Genomic DNA, 17660 nt, shown 5'->3' with positions numbered 1-17660 from the left:
TGCTGCCATCATGTTAGCTAAGTGATGCTGAGGGGGAATTTTCTAATTCCTGGAGGATTAATGACCCTGATGCTGGTGTGAAACTTCCCTTTATCTTTTACTCAGTATAATTAGCCACTCCACACACTTAAGAGCCCGTATGTAAAGTATTGTTTGCTTTGCAAACAGATGACTCAAAATGTTGTTAGCTTCTTTCATTATGTCTGATATGGACTGGCTCCATTCCAAAAGTGGGTTGGTCATCTTGTTCCCCTGTTGGACCTACCGTATTTTTCGCCCCATAGGACGCACCTAGTTTTTTGGGGGGGAAAGAAAGAAAGAAAAATTTATTTTCCCCCCCGGCGCGGGGCTGGGGTGGGGGAAGCCCTCCAAACCAGGTCGGGGGACAGCGGGATGGCGCGCTGCGCCTCCCCGCTGTCCCGTGAGCTTGTGGGGCTGGCGGTGGGGAGAAGCGTGTTCTCCCTGCCGCCAGCCGCCATACCAGGTCGGGGGACAGCGGGATGGCGCGCTGCGCCTCCCCGCTGTCCCATGAGCTTGTGGGGCTGGCGGCAGGGAGAAGCGGGCTTCTCCCCACCGCCAGCCTCCAAACCAGGTCGGGGAACCGAAGCCCGGGGTGCGCTGTGCAGCGCGCCCCAGGCTTCGAGATGCAGGCTGCTATCCACAAGCCTAGGGAGTTCGACGGGAACTCCCGGGGGCTCCCAAGGCTTGCAGAGAGCTTCCTGAAGCCTGGAGAGCGAGAGGGGTCGGTGCACACCGACCCCTCTCGCTCTCCAGGCTTCAGCGAAAGCCTGCATTTGCCCCATAGGACGCACATACATTTCCCCTTCATTTTTGGAGGGGGAAAAGTGCGTCCTATGGGGCGAAAAATACGGTATATTGTTCATTATGGGGCAGGAAATTAAATGGATTTTCTGGTTGGAACTATGTTGCCATGGAAAATGCTTCCAAAGTCTTTGTTTTTGATTCTAAAAACATAAAAAACTCAAATATCTTAAAATTAGCACATGCCTGGATTCAATGGTGGTTAGCCATCTGACCCACCTCTCATCCGTTGTGGCCCTTTGAACTGGCTGAATCAAAGGGACTTTCCCTTCTCCTGCCCCCTGTGTGCCCCCTAAATCAGTCCTCCCCTGAGGCTGCATGGGGAGGAGAATGGGGAAAGTCCTGTTGCACAAACACAAATCCTACACTGGATATAACCCATGGCCTTTCCTTTCATTAGGCTGCATCTGTGAGATATTTGTCACAGCTTTCCATTCTCTTTCTATCTCCCTTTCAACCCACCCTTTTTGCTATATTTTACCAATATAATGGGTGGGTGAGTGGAAGAAGAAGTGTTCAACCCACTGATTATGTCTGCTTCCCCCACTTCCCTGTTTTGGTGTTTTGATCCTGAAGTTGGAAAGGAGCCTCTGCACATGGGCTAATTCCAATCTTAGGATGAATTATTGGAGGTTGGGAACTGGGCCAGTTGATTCCATGTGTGAAACAGTTTCCTTCCATCACCCTGTTTTTGAGGCCTTATCTTCTGGGCAGGTTGACCAAAAATGGTTCCTATGCAGAACAAAGACTGTGTGGAAAGAAGCACAAAGGTTTCTTTCCAATCTTCTAAATCTAAGAGATAGAAAATAAATATTTAACTGACTCTCCTCATGACACAGCATATGCTACATCAGTAAGATGAAATAATAACAGGTTGTACATACCCTCCAAGTGTCCCTATTTTCCAAGTACAGTCTCAGAATTATGAAAGTCATTCCAGCTTCTGAATTGATCCTGGAATGTCTCTGTTTTCCCTGCCATCGCCGCTGCCAAGCTCAGAGAGGAGGATGAACAGGGGCTTCTGAGGGGAGTGAGAAATGTCCCTAATTTCATCTAAGGAATGTTGGAGGGTATTTCTAGGTTTCTCTTTACATAAATCTCAGTCTGGCAGCCATCTTAGAACCATTCTCCAATGCAAAGGCATACAACATACTCAGTTCGAGCTTTTCTAAAGAAATGTCTGCAGAGATTTTGGAGAGCTCTACACGGCAATGATGAAATTCTCAGATTTGCTTTCTCACTTTTTCTCATTTAATCATCCCATCCTTTCCCTTTGCTTTGTTGCTTCTAAATTAAGATCCCATTTTTATTGCTGCCAAACTGTGGAATCAAAGAAAATGTTCCTTGCAAGGAATGTTAATAATAATAATAACTCCCAATCGAGTGTTAAAAACAATACAGAATTAAATATTAAAAACTTCCCTAAACAGGGCTGCCTGTTTAAAATTCTGACAGCCCAGCTGAGGCACCGTCAAAAATTAAGTTGCAACCAAGCAGCTCTGAAGAACCACTGAAGAGCAGAGCTAACTCCTCAAAAGCCCAATGCATTATTTTGTCTTTTTTCTTAACAACAGTTCTTTCCTGTCATCACGACCCAGTAGGAACCCTAACCTGACATGCAAAAACAATGTGACTCTAATGGACAAAGAAAACACATTTACCATAATCCATTATTTATTGGTTACATAATACTCAGTTTCCTGAGGAAGGAAATCTAAACCAAACTTTTCCCTAAGTTTGAAAGAATTGCAAAGGTTTGGTAAAGTTTCCTCACTGTAAGTAATGTCGAGGAAACTAGAGACCAATGAGGCGTATCTACCAAAGCACGTTGAATCTCATCGGTTAAGAATGCTTTTACTATAGAAAGAAAGAGATAAATATAAAAGAGAGCGATAAATGTAAAAGAATCATAGGCTCTAAACAGGAAAAACAAACACACGTATTTCACGGGATCTATAGTTAATGGTTCCTTTTAGGCATTTAGATATTTGAAGATACAGAGTTCCAGCAAAGCACATCCCAGCTAATGGTTGAAAATGCTTGAATGGTAAGCTTCCCCATTCAACCCTGCACTAAACAAGTTGGCTCAGTGAAAATTATACAAATAGAAATCAGAAAACTGTAGTTGTCGTTCAGTTACTGTAATTTGATGTGTGAGATTTATATTGGCCATTTACCTCATTTTCCATATGCAGCCCTAGTGTTTCCTTGGTTAGCATTTCTCAACCTGGTGCATTCCACATGTTTTGGACTACAAATCCCATCAGCTCCATTCAGTAAAGCCGAGTGGGGTAGTCAATGTGGTGACCTCTAGATGTTGTGGTCTATGACTTGCGCCAGTAGGTATGGAACCGCTATGCTGGGGAGTGTACAGTGGGGCGGAGATCTCAACTCACCCAGCTCAGAACAGCTAAGCTATCACAGAGCTCCCCATTCCACCTGCTAAAAAAAATACAGATGGGCAAACATTGGGGAGAAAGCCTGAAGAAAGCCCTGAAACAGCAGGGCAGGAACTGGCCCTTGATCTGCTGGATCCTGAGCAGACCCCTCCATGCTGTTACTTGACAGCATGAAGACCTAATCTGTTTTTTTTTTTTAATAATTTTTTTTTATTGATTTCCAATTTTTTAACATAAACAAAAAACAACATAAAAACAAACAGAAAAACTCATATTTTCTTAACCTTCTTTCCATAACCCTCTTTTCCCGGACTTCCCCATACCTTTCCCTTTCTGAATCCTTAATTTAGTACCATTATTCAGCAACCCTTCTTAACCAATTAAATATAAATTCATCCTCTTTTTCTATTCCACCCTAAAATTAAACACAATTTTCGCTGCAATTCTACGTCTTCTTTTCCCTCAGCATTTTAACACTCCTCAATTTTATAATAATTCTTAAGATACATCTTAAATTTCTTCCAATCTTCTTCCACAGTCTCTTTCTCTTGGTCGCGGATTCTGCCGGTCATTTCTGCCAGTCCCATAAAGTCAATCACTTTCGCCTGCCATTCCTCCAGCGTGGGTAGCTCTTGTGTCTTCCAATACTTTGCTAGAAGAATCCTTGCTGCCGTAGTAGCGTACAAAAAGAAATTCTTATCCTTCTTCGGCACCAGCTGGCCGACCATACCCAAGAGAAATGCCTCTGGTTTCTTGTTAAAGGTGCACTTAAGCGCTTTCTTAATTTCATTATAAATCATTTCCCAGAAGGCCTTAATCTTTGGGCAGGTCCACCAAAGGTGGAAAAAGGTACCCTCAGTCTCTTTACATTTCCAGCATTTGTTATTGGGCAAATGGTAAATCTTCACAAGCTTGACTGGGGTCATGTACCACCTATAAATCATTTTCATAATGTTTTCTCGTAAGGCATTACATGCCGTAAATTTAATACCTGTGGTCCATAACTGCTCCCAGTCAGCAAACATGATGTCATGACCTATGTCCTGTGCCCATTTAACCATAGCAGACTTCACTGTCTCATCTAATGTATTCCACTTCAACAGCAAGTTGTACATTCTTGATAAATTCTTAGTATTGGGTTCTAACAATTCTGTTTCTAATTTCGATTTCTCCACCTGGAAACCAATTTTCCTGTCTTGTTTGAAAGCCTCCATTATTTGAAAATAATGGAGCCAATCTCGTACCTTGGACTTTATTTTCTCATAACTTTGTAGTTTAAATTCACCACCTTCTTGTTCTAAAATCTCAGAATATTTCGGCCAATTGGTTCTCATGTTAAGTTTCTTTACCTCCTTAGCCTCCATAGGTGAAAAGCCACCTGGGAGTTCTATTTTCCAATAAATCTTTGTACCGTATCCAAACATTATATAGTGCTTTCCTCATGAAGACCTAATCTGTGCCAGCTCCATTGCTATTGCTATTCTACCCCCTGACATGTGCGATAGGGTGGTAGATGCAGTAGTGGCTACACTGCTCTGCCACAAGCTGCCACTGCTTAACCACGCTTTGGATTACTCTTGCAATAAATAAATACAATGCCAGTTGGTCTTAGGTGATGATAACACAATGCTTCCCTGATAAGTGAATGCAGTGAATTTTTGAGATATTAAATAATTGGCAGTGACATTATTATGTGTTTGGAGGGGGGGATGTAAGTATTAGATAAAAGCAACAAGTTGGTGGCAAGAATATTACTCTGATTCTTAGCTATTGAGTTATTGAGCTATTCTGTGAAATCTGACCCAAACATACAATGGAAACTGTCAGCCCCAATTAACCAAACCTCCAAATTGTCTGTGTTTAATGTCAAAAAATTATAAAACGTCCAGCAGGAGACAGCTGTTAGACACTCAAAGATACAGTTACTGACCTCAGTAGGAAAGGTTAAAGAAACCACCGATCTGAATATCATCAGAGCACAAAGGAAAATGAAAGCCATATGACCCAATCAACACTTCAAGAGGGACGTGAATATAATCAAAGATATATAGGAACTGGTACTGAGCCTTGAGGTTTGCCATTATTTGAAGCAAAGAATGTGAAATCCTTGATCTACACATGGCAAAGAGAAAAGATTATGGAGATAAAAACTTAAATCTAATATACACACTAAGCCACATGATTAACCATTAAGATGATAAATGGCGAATGAATATCATATGGCTTAAGGTGTCAAAAGCAGATGTTAAATTGAACAAAATGAACACACATCCACCAGGTTTTAGTGGAGAATGTGATAAAAGAGTGGTATTTAAGTATGTGTGTGTGCATGATATATGAGAAATGGTTTTTTAAAAAGTTATTTATTTATTTTTAAATAATGGATGAACGAAACTCCTCTCGTTTTCAGTTCTCCCACTAACACCATTTCTTCGACTTCTCTGCTAAACTCCTCTTTTGACTTATTTAAAGAAATTGTTTACATGGACCTTGAAGCAATGTCAAACACGGCACGCTGGCAAATGAGTTAAGTCATGGTTCTAATCAACACATGTGGATAAATCATTGTGACTTTTTGAAAAAGACGTTGCCCTACTTGAATCCTGAATTCGCAGGAACTCTACACTAGGCGATTCATCTGTGTATGTAGACGAGGTCTAAGTTCTTGGTGAAGTGGTCCTGTCATGGCATCCAATGCTTACACAAGCTCCATTTTTCAATGCAGACAGATTGCTACACCTCACACTCTTGGGTTCTCTGAACCCTGTGGCGGCCCTGCCAATCAATCAAAACCCTTCAGGTAATAGCCAAACTCCATTTGCGTTCCGAGGTCCTGGAGAGGGACAGGCTGCTAGACAGCTGGAAAGAGACATATGGAAAGCACAGAATAGCTCAGGACATTGCAGTGCACCTGCCACAATGATAATGCTGGAGGAGAGGGCAGGGGGAGCAGATTTCATTAGAAATAGCATGTTTGGCTTTTTAAGTAATATCAAGGCTGAAATCTGCATGTTTTATTGGTTAGATACAGGAACTGACAAATGGGATCTGGCTGTAAATCAGTGACTTTGGTTGGTCTGGCATTCTTCCTCGCAAGCACTCAGCGATGGCTTGTTTACACAACCAAGATCCAGAGGTTATTGTCTGGGATTGCTGCCCATCCCTTCTTTTGATTGTTAGGTTCACTTATCATGACATGAAAGAGAGGTAAGCCGAGAGCTCCAGATCTTGCCAGCAGATGTTGATTTTCTTTCAACTCATTTCAATTCCTGGTTCACCTTTCGACTCTGCTAAGGCAAATGAATATGCTTTTGGGTGGAGGTAGTTTTTATAGTGGGATGCTGGCAGGATACCTGTCAGCCTAGAAGCTGGCCATTAACTTTTTTTATGGTACACGTTGCAAAACGTACGGTGATTGGGACTGACTTGCCAAAGGCCATTCAGTGAATCCAAGGCTGAGCTTGGATTTGAACCTTAAAGATCCCATAGTGACAACTCTAATGGACTACATTGGGGATCATATCACTCTTTTGACTCACTCTGTGCTCTGATTTCCCTATACGTCATCTAGTTCTGCAAGTAGAGCATGTTACCATTTCAGCATGCTTATTCTGTGCTTGTCCATAAGGAGGACCTATTGCTACTGGTAATAAAAAGCGTAGAAGTAAACAAAAAGAATAATAGCCTGGCAGTGGTTCTGCCTGCAACAGTTACATCAGGAAACAACTGTGGCCGGTCATTCATTTGGATATACAGTATACAGTTTCATTGTGTTTACTAAAAATAAACCTATATATATGAGAGTTATGAGTGTTGTGTGGGATTTTCACAATGTGAATTTCATTAAAGTTAGAGCGTTGCCAGCGAGCACCAGATTGAAAGCTGTACAAATTTATCAAGAGTAGACAACAACTTGGAGGCTCTTGGCAGGACATTTTCCAGTATCAAAGAACTGGAGCTTTGTTTTTGTTTTCAGCAGAACAATGACCCATATTGTCAACCTGCAAAAGGCACTGGTGAATTCTGCTTCATTCACCTTCAAAAATTGGTATCTAGGATTGGAATGGGAGGCACCATTTGAGGTGGCTCCAATCCTTTCTGGTCAGTCCAAGAAAGTGGTGCTGGGAGACTGCTGCTTCATCCTGTGACCTTACACATAACAGGTTCTTCCTGATCTCCCTTTCTGTTTTTGGACACAAAGCTGTCCAAGTTCTGCATTTTTGTTTGTCGTTGCATGAAAAAGTTAGCTGTAGGCCTGCACTGAAATCAATGGGGCTTAAAAGGGCTAAACCTTGGTTAGATCTTTCCAATGTTTCAGTAATTAATGGCTTTTCCTATGGCCACTCTAAGGGAAAACTATCCCTTACTTTTACCTCAGGGGTATCGTATAATACAACTTGGGGTTTCCGTTACCACATTTTACAGCAGCAGTAATGCAAGAATTTACTGCTGATCTTATAGGCTGAGACAAAAGTGTGCCATTTTATGAAGCCATTAAACACCTTGAAATTTTCCCACATTGAACATCAAGCTTACCGTGTTTCCAAATGTTCCCTGGCACTGCCATTCAGTATGTTTAACCCCGTAGTGTAATAAAATTATATGGTTTGACCAGATATTCTGTAATCCTGGGAGATATCACATCTGGACGATGTTTTGAGTGCAATCAAATACCTCAGAGACGTCACTGTCAAAATGAAACATCACTCTATCACCAGAGCTTGTTAGTAGGGAACACCTGGTCTACGTGCAGCAAGGTTATTAAATTTCTCTTTCACAAAGAGAGCTTTCAAGAACCATTGGGGTACTATTTTTTATGACCAAGATTAAAATTTTAAACCAGACACATAAGAGCCTCCATTGTTTGTTTGTGGATTACCTGATCAGGAGAATAATTTATGCAAAACTTCTTGTTTTTCTTTTTCTTTTTGGCAGAGGAAGCACCTGACCCAGTTCTGCTGCCGAAGTCCAGCAGCTCTGGCCCTGGAGGAGAAATATCCCAACAGCCTTCTGTAAGATGCTGTTTGACAGAAGAGTGAGGTAATAACTGAAATAACTTTAAATGAATGATTTATGCAAACTTCCTTTATAACTACCTATTGCAAAATTTTAAATTAATCTGAAAAATTCACTGTCTTTCTATACCAGCAACTGGGAGGATCCCTGTGGTGAACACCCTTGTTCACAAGAGCTGTCTATTCATCTTGATGGAAGGGTGGTGCTGCATATGCGTCACTTTGGCACAGCGGTGGCCCATCCTGTTTTGCTGCTTGAGGCAAATTGGGAAGGTGCTGTCCCCCAGCTCCCCCCTGCCGAAGCCTCACTTACGAGGGTTGTGCGGTGGCAGCTTCTGGGTTCTGGCAAGATCTCGCCAAAGGTCTGTGAGATATCACTGGAACCAGGCCACTGCCACTGGAGCCACTTCTCCGGGTATGGGTAGGGGAGAGGTGGGGGAGAAATGAGGCTTTGGCAGGGAGTGGCTTCTGGTGAGATCCTGCAAGAGCTCTATGAGATCTTGTGGAGCTCTTGTGAGATCTTGCTGGAATCTGGTAGCTGCCACCACTTTTCGCTTCTGCTGTGGCTGCCACCCCTAGAATTTTGTTGTTTGAGGCATCTCCTGCAGGCCACCTTAAGGACAGGTTAGCCCTGCTTGGGCATAATAGAAGTGAATGAGATAGTCAACTCCATAGAAGCTCCCTATACACATTGGGAGTATATTACATGGAGCCAGGGCCATCTTTACCCAGGAGTGCAAGGGGTGCAGGGCGCCGAATTCTGGGAGGTGCCAGGCGCCCACCGCTGAAACTGCCTAAGCTCTTAACTACCTGTTGTGAAATAATAAATAATTTTGATCAAGCTAGAAAAACAGAATACATATATACCTAGGTAGTACCGAAATGTATACCTACTGTTTCACTAAAGGACTTTCGACTTTGTGTGCTCGTTTACCAAAGATGCGTTGCACCAGAACAGCGGCGCTTGTCAGACTACATGACGGCGTTCACAACTAAATTTGTGTGGGCTGGGCGGATCTTTGCACCCCGGCGGCACATATGCTAAAGACTTGCCTGCATGGAGCTTTCCAGAGCAAGAGTTTTCAAAGTTCTGAAGCACCCATAACTGGGTTTGGGTTTTCAAAAGAGTTTTTTACGCAGCCTTCCAGGAGTTCACTGGAAAATGTAGAAAGCCTCCCTGAGCTTTTAACGGGCTATCAAGCTGGCGTCTAGAAAAAGACAAGGATCCTGAAGCTTAAATGTAACCACCGTTAAAATGATTAAGGACATTTAATATCCTAAATGCTTTTGAAAGCTGAGTGTCAGTGTACATCTGGAAGTATGAGCAAGAGCTGTGGCTTTTTGAAAGAGCTCTCCTTTGAATTTTTTTTTATCATTAAACTAAATTACATCTTAAGATAAACACTAAGAGCAGAAGATGATTCAGTGTTTATATGTGTTCCCTCCCATTACTTTTCATATAAAATATTTGTTTTTTAATTTCACCAACACTGCAGAGAGAGAGACTGGCTCTAAGTCACTGATATAAGCCTTCAAATATGTGAGGCTGTTTTTAGCAAAGTAAAATAAAAGTCTTTCCTTTTGTTTAGTGCATGTGGAGAGAAGACCTCATAATTCTGCATGATAGAACAAGCTTGAGTTAAAAAACAACAACCCATTTGCTAAGAGACAGATAATATCCGACATACACATCACAATGTGCATTTTTGCAGTTCCAACAGATGCAGCCAATCATGTGCAATTGCACAACATGATGGCATCACTTGCATAGAGGCTGCTACATGTTATTCAATGAGGAGAGAGCACTGCAGCATCTCTGTGGCTCTTGCAACATGTTTAGAGCATTCTTGGAATAGGACAATATAAAATAACCCTCTAGGCATGCCATCACTATGAACCTTTCCCTTTGAAATTCCTCACTTCTTTAGTAGTGTCTCTTACAGGCAAGAGAAAAGAAAGTTGGGCCATGGATGAAAATCCCTATGAAACTTCCTATGATGTTTCTTCTCTTTTTTTTTTTTAAAAAATGGCTGCTCCAAAACCAAAATAAGACAAATGATTTTATTTTTTATGATACTTTAACAGCATCAGATGTAATCCTGTGAGTGCAGAATCTTCTCAATGAAATAGTACAGTATTAAACGGGATAGTCAATTATACTCTCCTGTTTTGCACCAGTTTTGTTTAAACTCATAGGCCTTCTCTCAACTGTGTGGGAACAGTAGGTAGCTGGAATCCCACATAGCTGGGATTATCTGTGAGTAATCCAACCACATGGGTGGGGACCAGGTGTGTGGGCTTTCCCCACAAAATAAGTGCTGGTCCAAGACATTGGGGCACCATGGGCCAGGAGTCAGCTTCGCCTGCTGAACAGCAGCCTGAAGGGGGAGAAGGCAGAGTGACTCCACCTGTGGCTGATAAGCCTTCAAGGACACAGAGGAGAAGGAGCTGATGAGAACCAGCTGGCTTCAGTCTTCTTAAGCAGAGCTTCCAGCAGCAGTCAGATGCTGGTAACAATGTTTGTGGTTCCTGGCCTACCTTGCTGCTTTCTGCTCATCTTGACCCCTGAACCCATGATCATTGGATTCCCTGACTCCTGGACCAACGGACCACGTGGAATGCTAATGCCCAACTCTAGGACTCAACCTGATTTCAGATGTTGACTCTGCCTCCAGGCGAGTACACCTCAGGGACTCTTCTGGTTGGCTGGCCACTCCCACTCCACCCATTGTGCATGCTGTTGCTCAATAACAAAACTATGACATGGAGTGACAATTCAGTGGGGGGGGGGGAGGGAGAACCATACTATTGGCATTGCCAGTGTAGTTCAGCCATGTGGGAGCTGATCACTGATAAGCAGCTAATGATGGCCTCAGAAAATAAAAATGGGGCACCACTTCAAGTCAACCTCATCCACTAATTTCTAGCATTTAAGATTTACCGGCCTAATTTCTTTCTTTCTTTTTTTAATTATTTTTATTAAGCTCTTTTTCATGAGAAAGGAAAATCACAAAGAAAAAACATAAAAAACAAAGCAAAAACAAAGGAAAACAAAGGTAAACAGCGTCAAAAAACAAGACCCAAACTCACCAACAAATACAACCAAAAAACACTAACAAAGAACCCACCCACCCGTCACCAACAGTGATTGACTTCCCTTCAAAACGGCTTGAGTTGTAATCCCACATTATCTTCCTACGGGGTATTTTTATCTCCTTTATTTACACCTCTCAAACTTTATGTATCGCCCACTGAAATTTTAATATTTCCTAAGTTTGTTTCCATATATATATAAAATTTGCTCCAGTCATTAATAAATTTTTCATTTTTCTGCTGCCTGATCTTCTGTGTCATCCTTGCTAACTCTATATATTCGAATAATTTGGATTGCCAGTCCCTGATGGTTGGAATACTAGGGGTTTTCCAGTTTTGCGCCAGCAGTATCCTGGCTGCTACCATTGCGTATTGAAACATGGTTTGATCTTCTTGTCTAATCTCCTTCCCAACCATCCCTAGAAGAAAGGCTTCGGGTTTTTTAGGGAAGGTATATCTCAGGATCTTTTTTTAGCTCGTCATAGATAAGTCCCCAAAACCTTCTCACTTTTTCGCAGGTCCACCACATATGGTGGAAGTCTCCTTCCTTTACCCTGCACTTCCAGCAAGATTTGTCCCCCGTCCTATACATTTCCCCCAGTTTCACAGGGGTAAGATACCACCTGTACATCATTTTTTGTAAGTTTTCTCGAAGGTCAACACATGCTGTAAATTTCATGTCCTTATTCCAGAGTTTCTCCCATCTGTCGAAGTCCAGATTGTAACCAAGGTCTATGGCCCATTTGGTCATCACCTCCTTTACCTCTTCATCCTTCATGTCCCAATCTAATAGTTGACTATACATTTTAGATAGGAGTTTGGAGTTTCCTTCTATTATTTCCACCTGAAATCTGGACTTTTTCTCGCTCATCCCTATTTTTTTATGCTCATTCCATAGGGAGTTAATTTGGTAAAATTGCAACCAGGTTGTTAATTTATCCTTCAGTTCTTCATAGGGTCTGAGCTTCCACCCTTTATCTGATTTTACCAATAGATCCTCATAGGTCCATCTTTGACCTTCCATATTAGGTTTTTTAATTGTCAAAATATCAACTGGTGATAACCACCACGGGGTGTCTTTTTCTAGAAGTTTCTTATTTCTGTTCCATACCTCAAGTAGCGCACCTCTAAATATGTGGTTGGAGAATCCTTTATGGGCTCTTTCCTTATCTTGCCATAGATACGCATGCCAGCCAAATCTGGCATCGAACCCCTCCAAATCCAGCAGGTCTACATTTTTCAAGGCAATCCAATCCTTGATCCAACACAGACACGCGGCCTCATAGTAAAGTTTCAGATTAGGAACGGCAAATCCTCCTCTGTCACTACGGTCTGTAAGTAATTTAAATTTAATTCTTGCTCTCTTGCCCTGCCAAATGAATCTGGACAGGGTTCTCTGCCAGTCCTTAAATGCTGTCGTGCCCCTAATCACCGGAATATTCTGAAAAAGGAACAGCAACCTTGGGAGAATACTCATTTTAACTGCAGCCATTCTGCCCGACCAAGACAATCTTAACCTGCCCCAGGTGTCCAGATCTTTTTTAATCTCCTTCCAGGTCTTTTTATAGTTGTCTTCTACTAAATTTATATTTTTCACGGAGATCCAAATGCCCAGGTATTTCACCTTCTTCACCACCTTAATTCCTGTTTTCGACTCTAGCAGATTGCTTTGCTCTTTAGTTAAGTTCTTTGTCAGCATTTTAGTTTTGACTTTGTTTAGCCTAAAGCCGGACAGATTTCCAAACTCCTCAAGCAACTCTATAACTTTACCGATACTCATTACTGGTTCTCCTAACGATATCACCAAATCGTCGGCATATGCTTTTAGTTTATATTCTTTGTCCCCTACTCTAATTCCCTTTATTTCGGGGGTTTCCCTGATCTTATTTGTTATCACTTCCAGTACCATAATAAATAGGAGGGGGGATAAAGGGCAGCCCTGCCTTGTACCCTTCGAGATCACAAATGAGCTAGTTAAATTGTTATTAATAATTAGTTTGGCCCTTTGTTCTGCGTAAATTGCCTTTATACCCTCCAAAAAGGGCCCCTCTATACCAACCCTCTCCATACCTTTTAGTAGAAACCTCCACGACACATTATCAAATGCCTTTTCGGCATCAATGAAAATTAGGGCTGCGGGGACATCGATCTTAAATTCCAGGTACTCCATAATATTTATTATATGTCTTACATTGTCCTTTAAATGCCTGTTAGGGAGAAATCCTGTTTGGTCTTTATGGATAGATTTCGATAGATATTCTTTAAGCCTGTTTGCCATTATTCCTGCAAATATTTTATAATCATTATTGAGTAGTGATATCGGCCTATAGTTTCTTATGTCCAGCTTATCCAGATCTGATTTGGGGATTAACGTGATGTGCGCCTCTTTCCAAGAGTCAGGCACCGAACCTCCTTGTAGGATATTATTTATTACTTTGCAGAGAACCGGGACCAGATATTCTTCTAGGACTTTTAGTACTTTTGGGATAGCCCATCAGGGCCTGGTGCTTTCCCTGATTTCATCCTCTTAATTATTTCCTTGATCTCGTCAACCGTTATTGGTTTGTTTAAGTAGTTTTTCTCCTCATCCGTCAGCTGTTCTTTTCTATTCTTTTCCAAGTACTTATCAATTTCTTCCGTGTCTTCCTCTTCCTTTTTATACAAGTTTTTGTAAAATTGAAGAAACCTTTCCTCTATTTTAGCGGGGTCCTCAAGTATTTGTCCTTCTACTTGGATTTTGTTAATCACGTTCTGTTTTTTCTTTTTTCTAAGTTGCCACGCCAGTAACCGCCCCGTTTTATTCGCAGATTCAAAATACTTTTGCTTCATTGATCTAATTCTCCATTCTACCTCTTGACTTATCAATATCGAGTATTGCGTCTGCAACATTTTATAGATTTGTTTGGTCCTTTCGTCACTAGGGTTCGTTATTAATTTTTTCTCACATTCCCCCAGTTGCTTGACTATTTCTTCCCTCTTTGATTCTCTTAATCTCTTTCTGAATGCATTTTGCTGAATAAACAATCCTCTTAGGACCGCCTTACTGGCGTCCCAGACTACATTAATTTTTGTTTCTTTATTCAGGTTCGTTTCAAAATACTCTTTAAGGGTAATCTTAGCCTTTTCAATTATATCCTCATTTTCAAGTAAATATTCATTCAATCTCCATCTATATAGGCCAGATGATTTACATTTTATTTCCAACAGTATTGGATTATGGTCAGAAAGGGTTCTGGGTTGTATTTCACATTTCATTGTTCTTGTTGATAATTCACTTGAAACCCAGATCTGATCAATTCTGCCCCAACTCTGATGTGGTTCTGAAAAGTACGTGAATTGTTTCGTTATTGGATTTTTATGCCTCCAGATATCAATTAGGTCCAGATTCTCTTGTAGATTATTAAATGATTTGGGGAGTTTCCCTTTGTTCGATTTCCTCTTTTTCCCATTTCTGTCTAATTCTGGAGATGGCACTCCATTCAGATCTCCAAGCAGAACTAACTTGTGGTTTTCTAGTTCTAATAACATTTGCTCCAGTTTTTTAAAGAAATCTGCTTTCTTTGTATTGGGTGCATATACGGTTACCACATTAAATTTCCCCCCCTGATGGTTAATTTGAACTCCCAGGATTCTGCCTTCATCATCTTTGCAAATCAGTACTGGCTCCCATTTTTCTTTAACATAAATTACTAACCCTCTTTTTTTTTCTACATCTGACTTGATAAACTCTACTCCCAGCTTTTTATTTATCAATATGTGTTTGTGTTTTTTGGCTACGTGTGTTTCTTGCCAGCAGATCACATCATAGTTTTTATTCCTCACAATTTTTTCTAGTTTATTCCTTTTAGATTTTTCATTCAAACCGTTTACATTCCAAGTCAAAAAATTTAAAGACATTCCTCACGATTAAGTCTCTTTATTCAGTCACAATTTTTAAATTTATGTTTTGGGGCTACCGTTCCCAGTGTATTCCTCCTCTTCTGCTTCTTCCCCACCCGCCGCACCTTCTTCTTCTCCTGTATCTTCTTCTCCTATTTCTCCTTCCTCCTGTTTCCCTTTCTTGTCTTTCTTTCTTTTCCTCTCGTTTCTAGATCCTTCCTTATCTCTTGTCTTCTCTTCCCCCTTACCGAGCTCTTTCTCATACCTTCTCAGAAATTTTTCCACCTCTTGGGTATCTGTCAGTTTAAATCTTTTATCTTTGAAGAAAAAGGCGATCCCCTCAGGGAACTCCCATCTATATTGTATACCATTTCTCCTCAGGGCACCAACTATCTGTCCATATCTTTCCCTTTTACGCAAAAGCCTAACTGGGATCACTTTAAGAATGATATTTGTTCTGTCCTCAGTTATTAGTTTTTTATGATAGCTGGTCTTTAATATTAAATTCTTCATCTCGATTGAGTTTAGAATTACTAGGCAGTCCTCAAGAGGCTTCTTTAACCTATTTTGTTGGGGTCTCATTCTTATTCTAAAAACATTCTCCACCGAACCAGCCACCTCTTCTTCTTTTAATTCCAGCCACTTAGCCAACTCCTTTATCATTTTCTCTTTTAAGTTCCCTTTATAATCCTCTCTTAATCCTCTGAATTTTAAATGGAGGTATTTCTGTCGCATTTCTGTCATCGCTAAATTGTCCCATATTTGCTCCTGCGCCTTATTCACTTCTTTCAGTTCTTCCTTTATCTTATCTGTCTCTTTTTTCTGCTCTCTCATCTCTTTTTGAATTTTTTTATTGGTTTCCTCATATATTTTTGACTTGGCAGACAATTCTTGAATTTTAGTAGAAAGTTCACCTATTGCTCCTTCTATCTTTCTATCTATCAGCTCTTGCATTTCTCCTAATTTGTTTTCGATATGTGTTTCATTTTGTTTAAACTCCTCCTTGATTTTTAACCAAAGAATATCTAGGTCTTTAATTTCTTCTGTGCGAGATAACTTCCTTTCATTTGGGGTTCCCACAGCTTTTTCCCCATCTTTCCCCCACATTGTGAGGTAAGAAGAGAGAGAGAGAAAAAAGAAACCTCTCCCTTAAAGGGTTCACAATCTTTCTTCCTTCTTTCCCCTCTTTCCCTTCTTTCCCCTCCTCTTTCAGGGTTATGCAGAAATTAGCAGGTCCAGTTGCTCCACCTCCTCCAAAAATATCTAAGATTATGTAAAATGTCTCACCCCTGTACCTTAAATTGCTCTGTGGGTGGGTCAAACTCCGTACAGTTGCACATACAGTTGCAAAAACAAATTCCCAATATCAGAGAGCAAATAATCCTAACCTGCAAAAACAAGGGTAGATAGAATGATTTCAAGCAGACATCCAGAAAGGAGAGAGAAAAGGAAGAAACAATAAGTAGTGACTAAATAAAAATTAGGGATAAGTAGAATTAACCCACTGTTAAACACAATTAAACACGTCGAAATGATGTAGATGGTGGGGGCTTCACTTCTGTGCGGGGTGTTTAACCAAAAGTGAGCTGTTGTAAAGGCTGATTCACAAAAGTTATTAAGACAGTTCACCTAAGATTCTTCAGCCACTTGGCGGCCTAATCCAGCCGTGTTAAGCAGAGACTGCAGTCTGCAAAGAGGGTCCTTTCGTAGTTCGAAATTCAGAGTTCAGAGAAATTCAGAGTTCAAGATTTAAGATTCAAGATTCAAAGCTCACCGTTCGAGAATCCAAGATTTCACAGTTCCATATTATTATAGAGTTGTCCAGCAGCTGTTAAGATGTTAAACACGGACGGTAGGCGGGGGGGGGGGGGAGGAGAAGGACGGTAGATGGGGGGGTAGGCAGGGAGGGGGGGTAGAGAAGAGGAGGTTGTTCTTTAGTTATTAGCAGCACATGTCATAAAGGGAGGGAGGTCTGGCGTTCAGGTTTACTTCAAGCCCTTTCCCTCATCGGAATTTCCTTAAAATTCGCCAATGCAGATTATTAATGCAAGCTGAAGTCATATAGCTTATTCGGATGGTGGGAGGGAGAGGGAGGGGTAAAAGGGCTTGCAGTGTCTGCTCCTATTCCCTTATATTTATGTTTCTGCACGCCCGCAGTTGGAATTTTGCCTCCGTCTGCCCCTACTCTTTATCTTTGTCTTTAGCTTTGCCTACCCGTTCTTCTTAAGCTTTTTCTCCAGCTTTGCCCAGTTTGCCGCCGCCTTCAGTTCTTTTCAGTTACAAAGTTCCGGTTAAAGTTTATAACTGTATCTCTCCACCACCGAAACAGTGTATGTTGCAAGGAGGCAGGCTACAAAAGTTCAAACAGGCAACCTCTTTGTAACTTTGTATTTAGTGGTTAGTCATTCATTTGTTTGGCAATCAGGACTCACTCAGTCAGGCAATGGCCGGG

General features: G+C 41.2%; 1 long non-coding RNA gene across 1 annotated transcript; it reads right to left on the bottom strand.

Moving 5' to 3' along the window:
• Positions 1–6220: 6220 nt before the first annotated feature.
• LOC307214479 lies at positions 6221–9189 on the bottom strand. Its single transcript, XR_013838139.1, has 4 exons — positions 9131–9189; positions 8101–8204; positions 7758–7908; positions 6221–6508 (listed from the first exon to the last, which is right to left on the bottom strand). It is a non-coding gene; the product is annotated as an uncharacterized lncRNA (long non-coding RNA).
• Positions 9190–17660: the final 8471 nt, after the last annotated feature.

This window comes from Podarcis cretensis (genome assembly GCF_951804945.1).
Source record: "Podarcis cretensis genome assembly, chromosome: 4".
Lineage (NCBI taxonomy): Eukaryota > Metazoa > Chordata > Lepidosauria > Squamata > Lacertidae > Podarcis > Podarcis cretensis.
Note: the sequence above shows the minus strand (reverse complement) of the source record. Positions and strands in the feature narration are given on the sequence as shown.